Here is a 16,015-nt window from a genome sequence, read left to right as displayed (position 1 = left end):
CTGTTTTGTGAAAGTACATCTGAATAAACAATCAAAGTTACACATGACCTAGAAGAGATCCTTCGCTCAAAAATCCTTCACAAAAATACAGAGTCGTATTCATAGCAGGTATATACCGGGTGTTCAAAATGAAGCTTTACGGAATTTTTTAAAATTGCCCGCCTGTGGCAGGTAGCATAATTCTTATTGTCGAGCTGGAATATTCGCAGAGGTGGACATTAGTAGCAAAATAAATCGAAACACATATTCAACTAAATAACAAAAATTGACTAATGAACTTCTTAGTTAATTACTTCACGACACATATTGCAATTTACGAATTGTAGCTGGTGTGTTTGCAAAACGCATCCACTTGAAATGAATTTCCAGGGTGACACCAGTTTCATCATATTATTTCCCAATGTGTGGGACAAAATGCATGGGCGTTGCCGTCACTCTTGTGTTTCAATGTATAAAACAGCCTTTTGGTAACAGAGTAAGTGGAACAACAGTGAATTTTTACGGCGAGTTTGATGGTGCATATCTCCAAACTGGTGTAATTCTGGAAATTCATTCCAAGTGCATACACCTGACAAGCTCAGCGGCTACAATTCGTAAATTGCATGTGTCGTAAAGTAATTAACTAAGAAGTTAATCAGTGAATTTTTGATAATTCATTGAATATGCGTTTTGATTTATCGTGCTACTAATGTCCACCTCATTGAATAATCCAGTCCAATGATAAGAATTATGCACCTGCCACAGGCGATTTCTAAAAATTCCGTAAAACATAAAAATGAACACCCTGTATATAATCGCTGTCACCCAAGAGAGGGCACTAAGGGAATATATTTTCGTATGACATGATTACGACACCGTCGTCTGTGTTTGCAAGTTTATTGTCACCGTATTTCTTCATTCAGGACTAACACTGCGTTTTAGATATGTCAGTATGTATGTCATTTCTTGTTTTATTTTGTATGCGATAACGTTTCTCTATAGTGTTTCATTATTATAGTGGCACATATTATCGTTACGACATTGGCGTGGCCACGACGGCCTGACGAAAGTGCACTATGATGAAACTGGAATGACGACAATGGAACCACCAGAATGGTATCACGACCATTGCTTGACGAGAGTCGAATGACAAAGCTGGAATGGCGACGATGAAACGACCAGGACGGCATCATGACCACGAGCACGCACCTAGTGGCCCAAGCTGGTAGATAACTTGGCCCACTGGGTTGGCGCACCAGGGCTAGACAGACAAGACGGACAGCCAGATAGATTCATGGACAGATAGATAGGCTCAAATGCCTGAAGTAGCACCTATTGCTATAGCAAAATACTGCTTCCCTAGTATTCCCTATTTCATCGCTGCAAAGTATGACTCGCTGAATGCATTTCGGTCTTGTACCTTGTGATGTTCTTCTTTACGTCGTTGGTCTACTCGCCACACAGCAACCTTGAGTAACTGCTCCTGTTTTCAGTTTCGGAACGCTGCACTGATTTAGAGAGACGCTGGCCCTGCTCATTCTTCGCTCTACGACGGGAAACTTCCTTGGGAGCAACGTTAATAAAGAAGTCGTTTTACGGCATCGTATATTTATTTCTCCTCCTTTTTTAACATTTTACTCTACGATGGACATTGCCGTAAGAAGGCTTCACGGTTTCAGCATCATTACGAGGCAGGAAAGTAGTCGTTTGGATCTTCTTGCAAGGTTGTCGACGGCTGTAACTATGCAGACAGGCTTTCCGGGTTTATAGGCTGGTGAATGCTTTGACCCAGAAAGCAAGCCCGTTTAAGGAAGCGCTAAATACCTCTTGCTTGGTGGAGGTTCTTTGAGGCCTTGTGTTGGCTAGGAAGTTTGAATAAATTTTGTTCTTTTGGAACATACGTCCATAAAATTAAAATAAAGACAGGAAAGGGACCCTCAGGAAGGAGACAAAACATTAAAGACTGATCCCCCCCAAAAAAGAAGAGAAAAATAAGCATAAACCGTCACATTACCAAATTTACTATGAAAAAGTGCAGCCGGGAGAATACGCTTTCTCTATTGCAGAATATGCTGTGTGAGAAACCTGCCCTTTAGATTTTGTTGTTTCATTTTCTGCCAGCTTATATGCATAATTTACAAGATTATACAAGGATAACGCATGTTTTAGCTGCCGCAGTTTTGTAGCTGCAACTTCTTCAATATCTTCAGAATGCCGCGGCGAAGAATTTTACAAACAAACATTCTAAATGGAAGAAAAACTAGCACGTGCGATTGTATTTAGGTTGCATCAGCTATCGCCGATCGTCATGCTCTGAATCGATTCACTGCAACTACACTGTAAATCAGCGGAATTGTCTAAAAGACGTAGTAATAATAACTGGTTGTTCTGGAAAGCAGTTCTTCTTATTCTCCCATGCATACTCCTTCAACATATTTTTTAATTCTTTTCATGCAAGCAACTCAAATAGTCCCTTCGCCGGAGGAATCACTCAGTACTCGCGTGACGTCAAATGCAGCAATTTGCACGCCGCTGCATCCTATACCTTTTATGTTGAACCAAACAAAACCTACCTTGAAAAAACAAATTTCATTTAATGTAGAGATTTAAAAAAAAACTATCTAGTAAGACAGCTTCATTTAGTTGTGCTTCCGTGCAGACGCGGCTATTTCATGCTTACGTGGTATTCGTACCAAAGATACTCAGTGAGTTCCTTCGAAGTGTGTATGAAAGACGAAAATACGAATACATCCGTTGCAAGTCATCACAATGCGCCAAGTAAATGTGACTCTAACTAAACGCCACCGTCGTAGTCCTCCAACAGGTATTTACCCCTCTACCTCGTCTTCATTTCAGTGCATGGGTATTAACCTCAAGGCAAAGCCTGCACAATATCGCGGGCTTTGTCTGCCAATTTCCATTCTTGCAATTCTGGTCGAGTCAGTTCCATTGAAATTAAGGACGTTGTACTGCTTACAAGGGGAAGCCTATCTTGCCGCAGCACCCAGGCTTTCTTCAAGCTAGATTTCAGGTTGATGTGAGACCAACGTCGAGAAGGAAAATCATTTATTACCTTATTTCCAAACAGTCGAGTGTGTGGGCAAAAGAACGTCAAAATCTTAATCAGCTCAGACGTATTCCCGGGCGAAAGTCCTTCATCCCTTACTTTCATCTTGCAGCGCTTGATCCGCGGAATTTCCGCTAGAATCCTTTTCAACTAAAACAAAGCTTTCTTCAAAGGATTTTAGCTTTCTTGGAGGAGCCGCTTTGTCAACTTACCATCGGCAAAACTTTCCGTTAAGAGAATTTCTGGAGCACTGAACTACACCGAAGAGATATCCGGGATATCTAACGTATTGACGGTGTTAGTGTCCGTCGGCTAAGCGGATTAAGGTGCGGTATTGTGGCTGCGATGACAGCGCATAGGGCGTCAAACTATACGACTGCTGCCTTTTATTGTTCACAAGAAATTTGACCACGCACCTATGGATTTGCAAATAACTAAGTAGCCTAAAGCGTATCTTGACCAGTGGGTGGGGGTATACTAAATATTCCTAAAACTAAATGTTTTACATGCCAAAACCTCAATCTGATTATGAAGCACGCTTTAAAACTCCAGATTATATATGGCCCCTTCGGCTTCTTTCACGTGCATCTAAATGTTCTCCCTTGCTCATGTGGATATCCGGAGAAACGAAAGTTTTCGAGTCTAAACTACCCTGAAAAGTTGTAATGCAACGTAGTAAATAATAAATTCTGGGGTTTGGCGGGCCAAAATCAATGGTATGATTATGAGGCACGTAGTAGTGGGGGACTCCGGAATAATATTGAACATCTGGGGTTCTTGAACGTGCGCCAGAGGCACAGTAACCCCCCCCCCCCCACCCTCCCCATCGAAATGCAGCATTCCGTGCTCTCGGGCGTAGCAGTACAACGCCCAAGTCATTACGCCACCCCGGCAAGTGCGCTGCCAAGCCGTGTCACTAAAATGTCCGGGAGATGGAACACATAAATGATGACTCTGCGTCAATAAAGCGATTTGTTTTAAGCCTTTAGTGGTCAACGGTATGCGTCGCTTTTTTGTTACACCTGAATAAATATATGATACAGTTTACTCGCCTTACACATATTGTTTCCTACCCTGCTTCCAGATGTATGCAGGTATGTATTTATATACCACATTTTCTCACGTAATAAAATATATAACAAAATTTAAGTAACTACAATAATAATTAAATAACCAGAGGCGACAATAATCTTAGGCGTTTCGCAGAAAACCTGAACAAATTAATTCGCACGTGATGGCGTCTTGCCCGTTTGCCTGATAACGCACGCACGATGATTCGACAATAAAATTGCTTTACGCTGTCAGACGCTGTCTATTCAAGCTAACTCGTTTCCCTACGAAATAATAAATAAAGGCAGTAAATATGCTCACTGAATGGCAAGAAAGACGGGAATACTAGAGAAGAACTGCTCATTTATTTTGAAGTTTTTTTTTTCACGTTTCTCCTTTCCCTGCTGTTCACTGTATAGTGTAGTTGTTCTCCGATATTTACTTGTATTATTGCGATAGCAATTATATGGACACTTCAACCGGATTTCTGCCGTCGCCGTCGCCGTGCGGTTCCGTATAGATAAAATCGTCGCCGCGCGCCGTATGCCCGAGCGGAAGCGTGCGGGGACGGGCGCTAACACGGAGAGCGAACGCACTCAATCTCCAACGCGCAAGTAAGGAAGCGGGCAGCCAGCGCCGGAAGCAGCGGAAGGGGGGGGGGGCGCACTTCTACTCTGCCCACAACCGCGTCGTCACTCGCCCGCACCGTCTCTTATCTCCACACGGCTCTGACCTTTCTATGCGCTGTGCATTCGCCGCTCAGTTTCCGTTGAAGCGATAGACCGCACGCAATTTCGCCTAAAGCTTTACCTTCGCCCGCTGCGGCGTATGCGCTTTCTGCAAGCGTTTTGACAGTCATTGTCTGCAGTCATTCAGTGTGATCTATTCATGTTTGTTTGTGCGCGCTCACACCACGCTTGTTCATTCAGTTAGTAATAGTCGGGCCACATTTTCCAACGCACGCTACACATGTCATGCTGCCCGGTTCGGCAGTGCAGCGCTAGAGGCGTGTCCCCTCGCACGCGCTGCCCACGGGACGCGCTTCTCATCAACACCACCGTTTCACACGCGCCTTCTCGTGGTCATCGAGTCTCTCTTCATGTCGGTCTACTTACGCCGCAGCACACCTTCTTACTTAATCAGCTCATGTTTACTACAATTCATATTCTACCAAAGCCGCTCACCTTACTTCGTATGACAATTCTGTGTTGCTATCGCATTCATTGCTTCGCCCTTAGGGCGAAACTGTGACATTTTTATTAGGCACAACCAATTCGTGCATCTTTTCATGCAGCAAAGAACCAGCTATTTGAATAGAAAGCAATGATGCGGGTGTTATGGAGCATGGAATATCTATGTACCTGCCATCGAATCAGTTGAAAAGAGGTTTCGTTTGTGAGTAAACTTCACGTAGTTGAGAAACTTACTGATGAAATAACAGTAACATGCACACATGCTTGGAATCGGGAGTTTGTTATCGCTGCAGCCACCATGCACGCACTCTCTTGGAACAACACGTGTACAAGCAACAAGCGAGGCCTGGTGAATGCATGTCGCAATATCCAGTCGTCACCTACACAAAGAGCCTGTAAGAAGTATACGAGGCTTAGCACCCCAAGAGCGGTGAAGGAGCAACTTCGTACCGTGAGTGCTATGCTCCGGCAACATCTGGAATCATATAACCAGGAATGCCCAGATTTCTTTTTTCTTCTTCCTTTCGCGTGACGCCCAGTTATTAATATCTTGGCCGACCTCGGTGGCATCCGGTCGAGACAACCGGATATCTATTGCGTGTCCAATCAGACGGAAGCGGAAAGCTGGGTCATTCCCAGTTATAGCAATTCGGGCGGTCCCAGCGTCATGATATCTGTTACACTAAGCAAGAAAGACACATGGTCTAAGCTAACTCAGCAAGAGATCAGAGAAAACATCATAAAGAACGATACGGGTAGGTTCCATGCGTCATTCGTAGGATGGGCTGATCCGTGATAGTTTCTCAGAAGCATGGACCAACGGATGCGGCGGCGTACCTGCATTTTTCTTTTAGTCGAAGTGGCCGGTATTGCCGTTTCCGTGTTATAAATGTTGATAATAACGTTCGTGCGTGGCCATTGTTGGTATAGCGACAGCGAAATCAAGGGACATTACAGCTAAGCATGCCACCCCACTGATACACCCCACCACGCCTGCAAGTTAAGCATAATAGACCAATACACCAGCAAATGCAAATGCATTCTTGACCAAGAATTGTGCTTTTGAAATGCAGGCGAAGCCTTGAAGACCTGTATTTAGAAAAAAACTTGTGAGTTATACATCGCAACCTTACGTTTCATGCATTCGTGCTGAAAGCAAAGCACGAAGTTAGAAGAGCGCAAGAATAGAACACAAGAAACATTCGAATGCCAAGAACCACCTGAGAAGTAATCATTTGATTGCACCTTTGATCTTCGCACAGAAAAACGATAAAATACGTGGCTATTTCACAGTGTCGTCAGCTTCGCTCAATAATAATGTTGAGCTGCCAAGCCAATTACGAAGAGTATAAGGGCTCTAACTTTACAAATAAATAGTGTATAGCCCGCAGCCACATTTTGTACACTCGGACACTAAGCATTATGGTGACATTACGCGCGAAGATCTCATATTTTTGTGTTTCCTCGACACTAAAAGAAAAGCGCTTTGTGTTCTTTGTGGAGAACTTCGCTTTTTAAACAATACGATCAAATGCACTTTTAATGTATCGTCCTCTATGCAGTAATACCTAATTAAACTTGGGAGGCAAGATAGAGGAACTTTTTTTAACATACACCAGATTTAACACAGAAAGAAGCCCGGTTGCCTAATGATAATTATCGACTACGCTATCTTTTGAAGAATGTTTTATTGCAGCTATCCTGAAGCGGTATAGTGCTTTACATTTAGAATTGGAGCCCGCGAGAGCGCACTGTCAAACTTCAGGTATATGGGGTGACCATCTGTGCGCTCTAGTAAATTTAAAAATCGCCTGTGGCAGATCGTATCATTCTTGTCCTTGAAGTGCATTATTCAAAGAGGCGGACATCAGTAGCGAGAAAAATCGAAACAAATATTTAACTAATTAAAAAATTACTAATTACCTCCTGAATTACTTTAAGGCACATATTGGCAATTTACGAATTGTAGCCAGTGAGTTTGCCAGACGTATTCACTTGAAATGAATTTCTAGGATGACGCCAGTTTCAAGATAATATTTCCCAAATTGTGGGACGAAATACACGGGCATTCCAGTTAATTTTTATTGCAATACATAAAGCAACGCTTTCAAAAAGCTGAACACTACATTCTTTACGGCGAGTTTGATGCCGCATATCTGTACCTCTCTAACAGGTGTCATCCTGGAAATTCATTCCAAGTGGATATTCTTTGAAAATTCACGGGCTACAATTCGTAAATTACAATATGTGCCATAAAGTAATTATTTCAGATGATGATTAGTGAATTATTCTTAATTAGTTGAACAAGTGCTCCACTTTTCGTGCAATTATTGTCCGCCTCTCCGAATTATCCACATGAACGACTAGCATTATGTTATCTGCAACAAGCTATTTTAAAAATTTCGCAAAACTTAAAAATGATCACCCCAATAACAAGCCAAACGGTAACCGCAAAGCTAAATGCATTCAGTGCACTTTAAAGGACGTATACTTTTTTAGTCATTTCTTATGTCGTTTAAGGACATTCATACTACAGAAGCACGTTATGAAAAGAAACAAACACAACATAAAATGAAAAAAAGGAAACCAGATAGAAGCTATCCGAGGTCACGCAGCGCTCGTTTTGGGCGTACAGACTTTTGCTGTACTTTATTTTTGCTCATTCCCGAAGCGCTCTTGTTACTTCCGGTCAAAGGAAGTGAAATCAACGCACAAGTAAAATCCCCGCACCTGTAGTGTAAGGAAGAATGAAAACAAGCCGTCTCAGTTTTCGGAAGTCCTATACTCAGCAAAGCTACTCATCTCCTCTATGAGTTGTCCTACAGAAGGTGAAAAGACCGAAATGAAACGGCAGTTATAGAGCCGACGAAACAGGCAAACTTCGTAGGAGCAACTTCAGAAACACATCGGTCTTTCCAGGTCGTCAATCTTTTTTTCTTTTCCATAAGATACAGTTCACTGTAAGGGAATCTTCATTTTTGTTTTAATTTTCCTTCCGTGTCGGCGCCTCAATCTCAGAGACCGGTACGACAAGAGTCCAATTTCGACGATCTTGGTATCGACGCTTGACGTACCCTCTTTTCGCGTGCTTCCTGTTCGTCTTTTTTTTTTCTTTCACTCGACAAAGCTTTGCCACCAAATCCGTTTTCTCAATTCCGTGCAGGATCTATTGGAAGGCAGTTCATAATCACGACTCTGCCACTGGGATTTGACGTGTGTTATCCTGCTGCTGAAGTGCCTTAATCTCTAGAATTTGAGGGAAACCCGTCGCGAGCAAAATTTTTGGCTAGCGTCGCTGCTTCGCTGCAATAAGAGAATATGATGACGCTGGACGTTCTGTTATATTGAATTCGTGCGTTAGGTTCGAACTTATTTTTGGCAACCGTTTTTGGACGGGGACTGAATTTAGCGCACGTGTGACAAAACCGGGTCTAAAGGAAATTGGAAACAGATTCATAATATTCAAAAGCAATATGCCTAAGAAGGGCGTTGATGAAACCACCGCTTCCTGCAGTTGCTTCTGTTGAGACGCGGTTGCGCAAACCGAATTTGTAGGTGCTCTAATCTTCGTTTTCTGCACTGAATTGTTTAGACGAAAAAAAAGTGAAGCTATAAAAATCGATATTTCTGCACAAATGGTCCAACTGACGCTGTTGGGGGGGGGGGGGGGCGATATTGCTTTTATTTCAGCTATATATAGGAATTCTGTTCTGTATATAGGAATCCTGTTCCGTGGAATGTGGTCACATTCTGAAAGAACGCAAGAACAAACGTGAAAACGCCCAGCCACTTCTTATCGCATGCTTGGCGACAACGTTCGCTCGCAACAGCTAAGTCGTCAGCTGTCCTGTCCTCAGAGGAGGAGGAGAAGGAGGAAAAACATTTATTACGTGAAAAAAAAGCAAGCAGGCGTCTCCTGCTTGTGTTGGGAGGTTCCCTCAGTCCAGGGCTCCTGCGGCTCTTGCTGTCTCCCGGGCCCGCCGCACCAGTTGTTGCTGGTCACGAGGGTCCGAGCTAGTCAGCACGGCCTCCCACTGCTCGGGTGTGGGGTTGGGTATATGCGGGGCTACCTGTATTTTGGGGCATGCCCATGTGGTGTGATATAGGGAAGCGTAGTCGTTACAAAGGGGGCATTTGTATACGAGTACAGTGCAGGGTGTATTGCGTGTAATCAGCTTAAATGGGGGTATGTGTTGGTTTGTAATTGTCGCCATGCTACTGCGTCTTCGCGTGAGAGGGTCTTGTGAGGGGGTGGGTATTGTCGTCTGTTCAATCTGTGGTGTTCTAATATGGCGTGGTATTGTAAAGGTACAGGCTCCATAGATGCGGCCGTATCCCTCTCTCTTGGCGCCCCGGTGGCATGCGCTCGGGCTATAGCGTGCGCCCGCTGATTGACACGGAGGGACTCGTGTCCTGGAGTGCATACTATTTCAACGTAGGGTAATTGAGAGGCTTTTTTGAGGAGTCGGGTGGCGATGTAACATATTCTGCCTCTGGCATAGCTACGATAAGCTGCTTGAGAGTAGGCAATAATTGTAGCGTGTTCTTTGGTTTGACTAGAGGCGATGGCTAAGGCGATGGCTGTCTCCTCCGCTTCGAGGGTGTTGGCAGTGCGGACCATCATCGAGACCACGTTTTGAAGGTTATGGTCGACAACACTGACTGCCATGGCTGCTTTTCGGGGGTACTGCGCGGCATCTGTGTATAGTATGTTGGGGAGGTTACCGTACCTTCTTTGAAGAGTCCTTGCGCGAGCTTTGCGACGACCGGCATGATGTTCCGGGTGCATGCTTCTGGGGATGGCGGCTACCTTGATATGCTCCCGGATGTTGGGGGCCAGATAGATTGATTTTTCGTGACCTCGGCCCTGTGTTGGGTAGCCTAGGCGCGCTAGGAGCGTCTTGCCTGTTGGTGTGAGGGCTAGACGTTCTCGTTGGCTTGTGAGGTGGGCGTCTATGATTTCTCTTACTGTGTTATGCACTCCTAGGGCTTCGAGCTTGAGTGTGGCTGTTCCCGGTGGTAGGCCGAGCGCTTGCTTGTATGCTTTTCGTATAAGTATGTCTATTTGATCTTTCTCCTTGGGAGTGAGGGGAAGGTACGGGGCAGCGTAGGCGCGATGCGGCTGATTATCAGGGCCTGGACGAGCTGGGTCACGTCGTCTTCTTTCAGGCCGTGTTGTTTGGTGGTGATGCGGCTGACCATTCGCATGACTTGGAAAGTGGTATGCTTAAGACGTTGGATGGTGTAGGCGCCTCCGCCGTCCTGTTGTATGTGGAGGCCGAGGATGCGGACGCGATTTACTGTGGGTATTTCTTAGCCGTCGAGGGTGAGTGTAATGTGGGGTATTTCATTGAGTTTTCTACAGGATGTCTGTCGAACGACTAATAGTTCCGACTTCTCGGGGGAACATCGGAGACCGCTGCTTCTTGCATAATGCTGGACGACGTCAGTCGCTTGTTGGAGTGTGCCTTGTTTTTCTCCTTCAGAACCAGTGGTGGTCCAGATAGTGATATCATCGGCGTATATTGCGTGCCTGATTCCTGGTATTGCATTGAGTTTATCAGGTAGCTTCATCATAGCAATGTTGAAAAGGGTGGGTGATAGAACGGCACCTTGGGGGGTTCCGTTGTTGCGAGTAGGTAATGTCGGGGTTCTGAGTGAGCCAATGCCTACTGTGGCAGTGCGGTTGGTTAGAAAGGCGTGTACGTAGTTTTCAGTATTACGACCACAGTTGGTAAGACTTAGGTTTGTAAGAATGGTACTGTGAGCCACATTGTCGAAAGCGCCTTTAAGGTCTAGTGCTAAGATCACTCCGGTGTTGGGTGGCGAAATGTGTTCAAGGACTTGTTCCTTCAGTTGATAACGTCATGGCTAGAAAGGTGGGGCCGGAATCCGAACAGTTTCGCGCAGCAAGTCACTGGAATCTAGGTAAGGTTGAAGTCGGTTCAGAATGACGTGCTCCAGAAGCTTACCTAGGCATGAAGTCAGTGATATTGGTCTGAGATTTTCTAAGCTGGAGGGTTTGCCTGGCTTTGGAATGAGGATGATGTCCGCGTGCTTCCAATCCGCTGGTAGCGTACCCGCCTCCCAATGATGATTAAATAGGTCACTAAGAGATTGAATGGTGCCGTCATCCAGATTGCGCAGGAGCTTGTTATTTAATTTGTCCTTGCCTGGGGTGGTGTTTCGCGTGAGTGCATGAATTGCTTGTTGCACCTCAGAGATGGTGATCGGCTTGTCCAGGTCGTGGTTGTCGCCTCCGCTGTACGTGGGAGGTTGTCCCAGTGTAGGTTTGAAATCTCCTAGGTACCGCACCCTCAACTTTTCCAGGATGTCGTCGTCAGAACCCGGATGGTTGTGGAGGAGACGTTGAATTGTTTGCTGGCTGACTGCGAGTGATGTCGAGACCAAATGCGCCCCCTCTAAACAGGTTTCCGAGACTAACAGATTCGGGTCTATAAACGAACCGTTTTTCGCAATCCACGAAGTGATATGATCAATCGAATCACTTGAATGAAATCTCTGGTTTGCCACCGTAAGCATCTTACATCTCGAATCAATGTTTACGTCGACATTCTCCATCAAATTTTGCTCCGTAATGTTCTTTGACTGTGATGTGAACAACCAAACAACAATATCTTGAGAACTACCCCCATAAAAACACTAAAAATAGCAGAAACAGAGGTGCAACAGCGGTACGATGACGAAAATGACGCGAAGGCTATAACGGCGCTACGACTACAAGCAACGAAGAAGGCATTTCTTCTTCTTTCTGGGGGTTTTACGTGCCAAAACCAGTTCTGATTATGGCGTAGTGGAGGGCTCCGGATTTATTTCGACCACCTCGGGTTCTTTAACGAAGAACGAAGGCATGCTGATTGACTCACTGCTGACCCATGTTTGAATCATGGGTGTAGAGAAATAAAGTGTGATTACACGTGACGTCTTGTGAAGGAAACATTGCTATCAAAATGTTTACAATGTACCTGCTATAGCGTCACTTTCGGTTTGACTGTAACTGCCATACGCCTGAACATAGGCGCAGCTTTCAGGCATGACTGTAGCATTGAAAGGAGTTCATGTTTGCTGCAGTTACGTTTTCCTAATTACTTTGGTAATTACGAAACTATCCTTACCTTTACCATAATTCAGAACGATACTTGCTGTATGAGGTGCACTGCCAATTATGTGTGACAATGGCCATCCACTAGCTTCCGTTATTGGCCGAATACTTTTTTGTGTGTGCTGTCTTTTCGTATTAATCGAATGAATATTGCGTGAAGTACAAATACATAAAGAAAGAACTTCTACCCTATCGATCACACGTAAATTGCCAGCAGCTTACACCATTCGAAATGGCCAGATTAGAATTAATATGAGACATCTGTCAACACAGTCACAGTACGAGTTTTTCGGACCGTGGTTCCTAGGAAAACATTAAATTTTGGAACAGTTTGTGAGTGTAGCCGATAATTCCCTGAAACACTATGTGGTAAGGACTCAAAATCTCAACACCAGGTGGCATGCCTAAGCCAGAAGAATAGCCATTACGGGCATTGGTAGCGATACAAGGTAGATAGAGAAGTTTTGAGGAAAAACAAAGATAATTCAGATGTATACAAAAATGCTACAATTAAAAACATGTCCAGCATGCCTGATTATATCACGCAGGCTAAGTAACTACTTGACCCTGCCCCGTTTCAAAGGGAATGCAAATAAATCATCATCATAATCAACATCTTCATCGTGAATATTAGGCATCTCCTTTTTTCAGATCCCATTGTGCGCAAAGTTTTGACGCTATGTATATTTTGAGTCAGTTTGGAAGATCAAGTATACTGAAAGAACAGCAGCGTTATGAGAATTAGATTATTGTTCCTCTGAATGAGACGCTTCGATGGAAACGCTGTCAGAGCTATGAATACACGTCGAGAACATATGTGGAAAAAACGCTCAAATGCGTAAGTTGAATTAACCGGGCACTCTTGGGGAACTGAAAGGTTTGACAAGGTTTTGCGTGGGAGAAGCATCCAGAAGAAAGCGGTCGCAGCCTAATTGAAAAAGCCGGACAGGCGTTGTTGACACCGCCGCAATTTACTCGGCGTTCTTTCTCACATTTTAATGCCTTTTCTCAATGGGCCGGCGTTCAAGTAATGAGGGTGCAAGCGGCGATTTAATGGAAAACGGAATGCTTGTGGCACACATTGCTAGCTTTCCCTTTGGTGGCTGTTATAAACGACTCGCTGTCTCCGGCAGCTTGAGGCGTTCCGATGGACGAAAGAGCGAGCGCGTCGCCAACTTCGATTTCAGCTGTGTGGCAATTAATCTGCAGAATTTGCCCGCGCCGCACCGTTCGAAAGCCGCGTTCCCGTTTTGTTTTGCATGACGCGAACAGGCCGTCACTGTGCCGCGATCGATTTCTTCATTTCGTCACGCTTTTCGTGAACCACTTCGAGTGGAATCCGTTATCCCCTTGTGGAGTACTCCACGTGAGGAAAGAAACTGGTCTTCGCGCACACCGTCCCGTATTCGCGATCTTTTGCCCCAGTTCAAGAAATGCCGTTTGGAGGGCAGGTATAGTGTAATTGGCGCGCGAGAATCATGAGGGATCTTTTTTTTAGGTGATACCTAATTTGAAGCTGTATTACATGGTCCGTATCCCTAATGCATTCTAATACCTTGGTGAAAAATTTGGCTCACCTTAGCATGACTGCGTGTTTTTACGCGTACAACTAAATAATTTTAGAGTTATAGCGCCATCCTTAAGCCCATTACAGTTTACGGAACCGCGAAGAAGGCTAAGCCCGCGGCACCAGTGCTGGTGGCGCCGTCATGTGGCGCTTTCTTGAACCACAAGTCAATTAGACGCGTTCGTGTGTTGCTTCATTGTTCTCGTATAAGGCTTTAAATATAATAAGTTCGTCATACGTCAACGATCCTCGCTGCCTTTGTTGTGCTTATCATATTCATCACCTAACCACTGGAGCCGCAATCCACGTGATCAACCAGACTGACATGTTCAGCTTATTAAGGCGAAAGCATTATATCTCACATCGTTCAGGCGACATTGCCGCGCGACTGGCCGCTCGATGAACTTCGCGTGCATTCGCGGCTTCTCTCTTGCTCGGAAAAACACTTTTATGTAGCACGTATGGTAAGCAACAGAAAGCTGTATCGGGAGCTTTACAGCGAAGCTGTATGTGGCTAGCTGATTCGTCTGTCTGTCGCCTCTACGCCGAAAACTATCATGATCAGCGGTGGCTCGAGCATGGTAGTCTTCTTCCACAGCGGGCTCGTATTGCGCAACCGCGCGAACGCGCTCATACCACTGCTCCCGCGTTCGTCGTCGTTGTCTTCTTCCTCGGCTGGCTGCGTTGCCGCTCATCATTCCAGCGTAAAATTTCACTCCTCTTCTGTCGTCGTAATGGGGAGGCCACGTTTACGGTGGTATGAGCCATTCTTTGTCTTACGTGAGGGACAGATTTAATTTTGAAGTAATTTCAGTTTGAAAAATCGCAAGCGGCAATGCAAGAACGCTGGACTGGTGGCATATACCCGTCGGTGACGCCGTTCTCTTTGTCGCCGCCGAACCTGTGTGCAACCTCATTAAGAAACGCAAAGACGTAACCAATATTTGAGAAAGACCTAAATGAACCGCCGGAATTAACCCAGTGAAAAACACCGGGGGCACGCACGTTCCAGCTTCGCTGGTTAACCATCTGTACGGAGTGCTTGGGCGGGGATTTTTCATGTTGCTCTACAATATTCTCATTGACACTTTTCATCTTTGTATAATATTTGAGAAGATGAATAATAATTAAGACTAATTGTATAGTTAGGTGGAATGCAAAAAAAATAATCAGAGAATCTACAAGCTACGGCAAACAACATTACCTTGCTGCTGCCCACCTACGTGGCATTTGCATACATTTAATATTGGTGCATGATAGTTGGGGCACCCTGTTTATTGTGATTGGCATCGATGGCTGTTTGCTACTGAAAGCTCCGTTTCAGTGTAATTTCAACCAATGTACTTTCCAATGGCTTTGTGAATGAACAGGGTGTAGACAAGATATATTACGAACAGTGCGCTGCCCCGAACGACATTTTCCTTAAATTCGCGCACCAGCAATATGAGCATACTTTCGTTTAGTCATCACACCAGTTGTTTTTTTCTCAACTGTGAAATCTCAACAACCGTTTCGGTTTCCTTTACATGTGCTAAAATCCTCCTCTACCAACTCGATTTTCTTGTTAACGCACACGCAGCAACCAAGGTCGATGACACCTTTCTTCGTAATCTGGGCTTCAGTACAGAGGCCAGACACGGCGCGTTCATTTTTTTTTTGCACAAGTTGTTCTTGCAATGAAAGAAACAGTCGGTTTCTGCGTCACTCCCTCTATACGCGTGCCACTTCTGTATCGTGAACCTACTCCGGTCTTCGATCTCAGTGAATCGCTGGTACGCCAAGCGCAAACAAACTCGGCTACGGGAGTTGTTCGCGGGGTCACCGTCTCTTCACAACAACAATTGTTTCCACTCGACACTTTGCTACAGCAAAGCGTCACTGCGTTATAGGCGTGAAGGTAAGTGACCCCGCTCTGTGTTTCGACGTCTGGATGCGCGTGTCCAGCTTTGTTCAAGCGTATTAAGCCAACGTGCTTTTCAGTGGGTTTTAAGGTATTATCGCGTGAACATGGAAGGATCAGTGCCCTTCAATGAAGC

The 16,015-nt window shown here is 44.9% G+C and overlaps 1 protein-coding gene across 3 annotated transcripts in view; it reads right to left on the bottom strand.

Annotated features, from left to right (window-relative positions):
* The window catches only part of LOC119463441 (uncharacterized), a 96,907-nt gene that overhangs the window by 30,877 nt on the left and 50,015 nt on the right, over window positions 1-16,015 (bottom strand). The gene's annotated exons all lie outside the window — the stretch shown is intronic.

This window comes from Dermacentor silvarum, chromosome 9, assembly GCF_013339745.2.
Source record: "Dermacentor silvarum isolate Dsil-2018 chromosome 9, BIME_Dsil_1.4, whole genome shotgun sequence".
Lineage (NCBI taxonomy): Eukaryota > Metazoa > Arthropoda > Arachnida > Ixodida > Ixodidae > Dermacentor > Dermacentor silvarum.
This window is presented reverse-complemented; position numbering and strand designations above follow the sequence as displayed.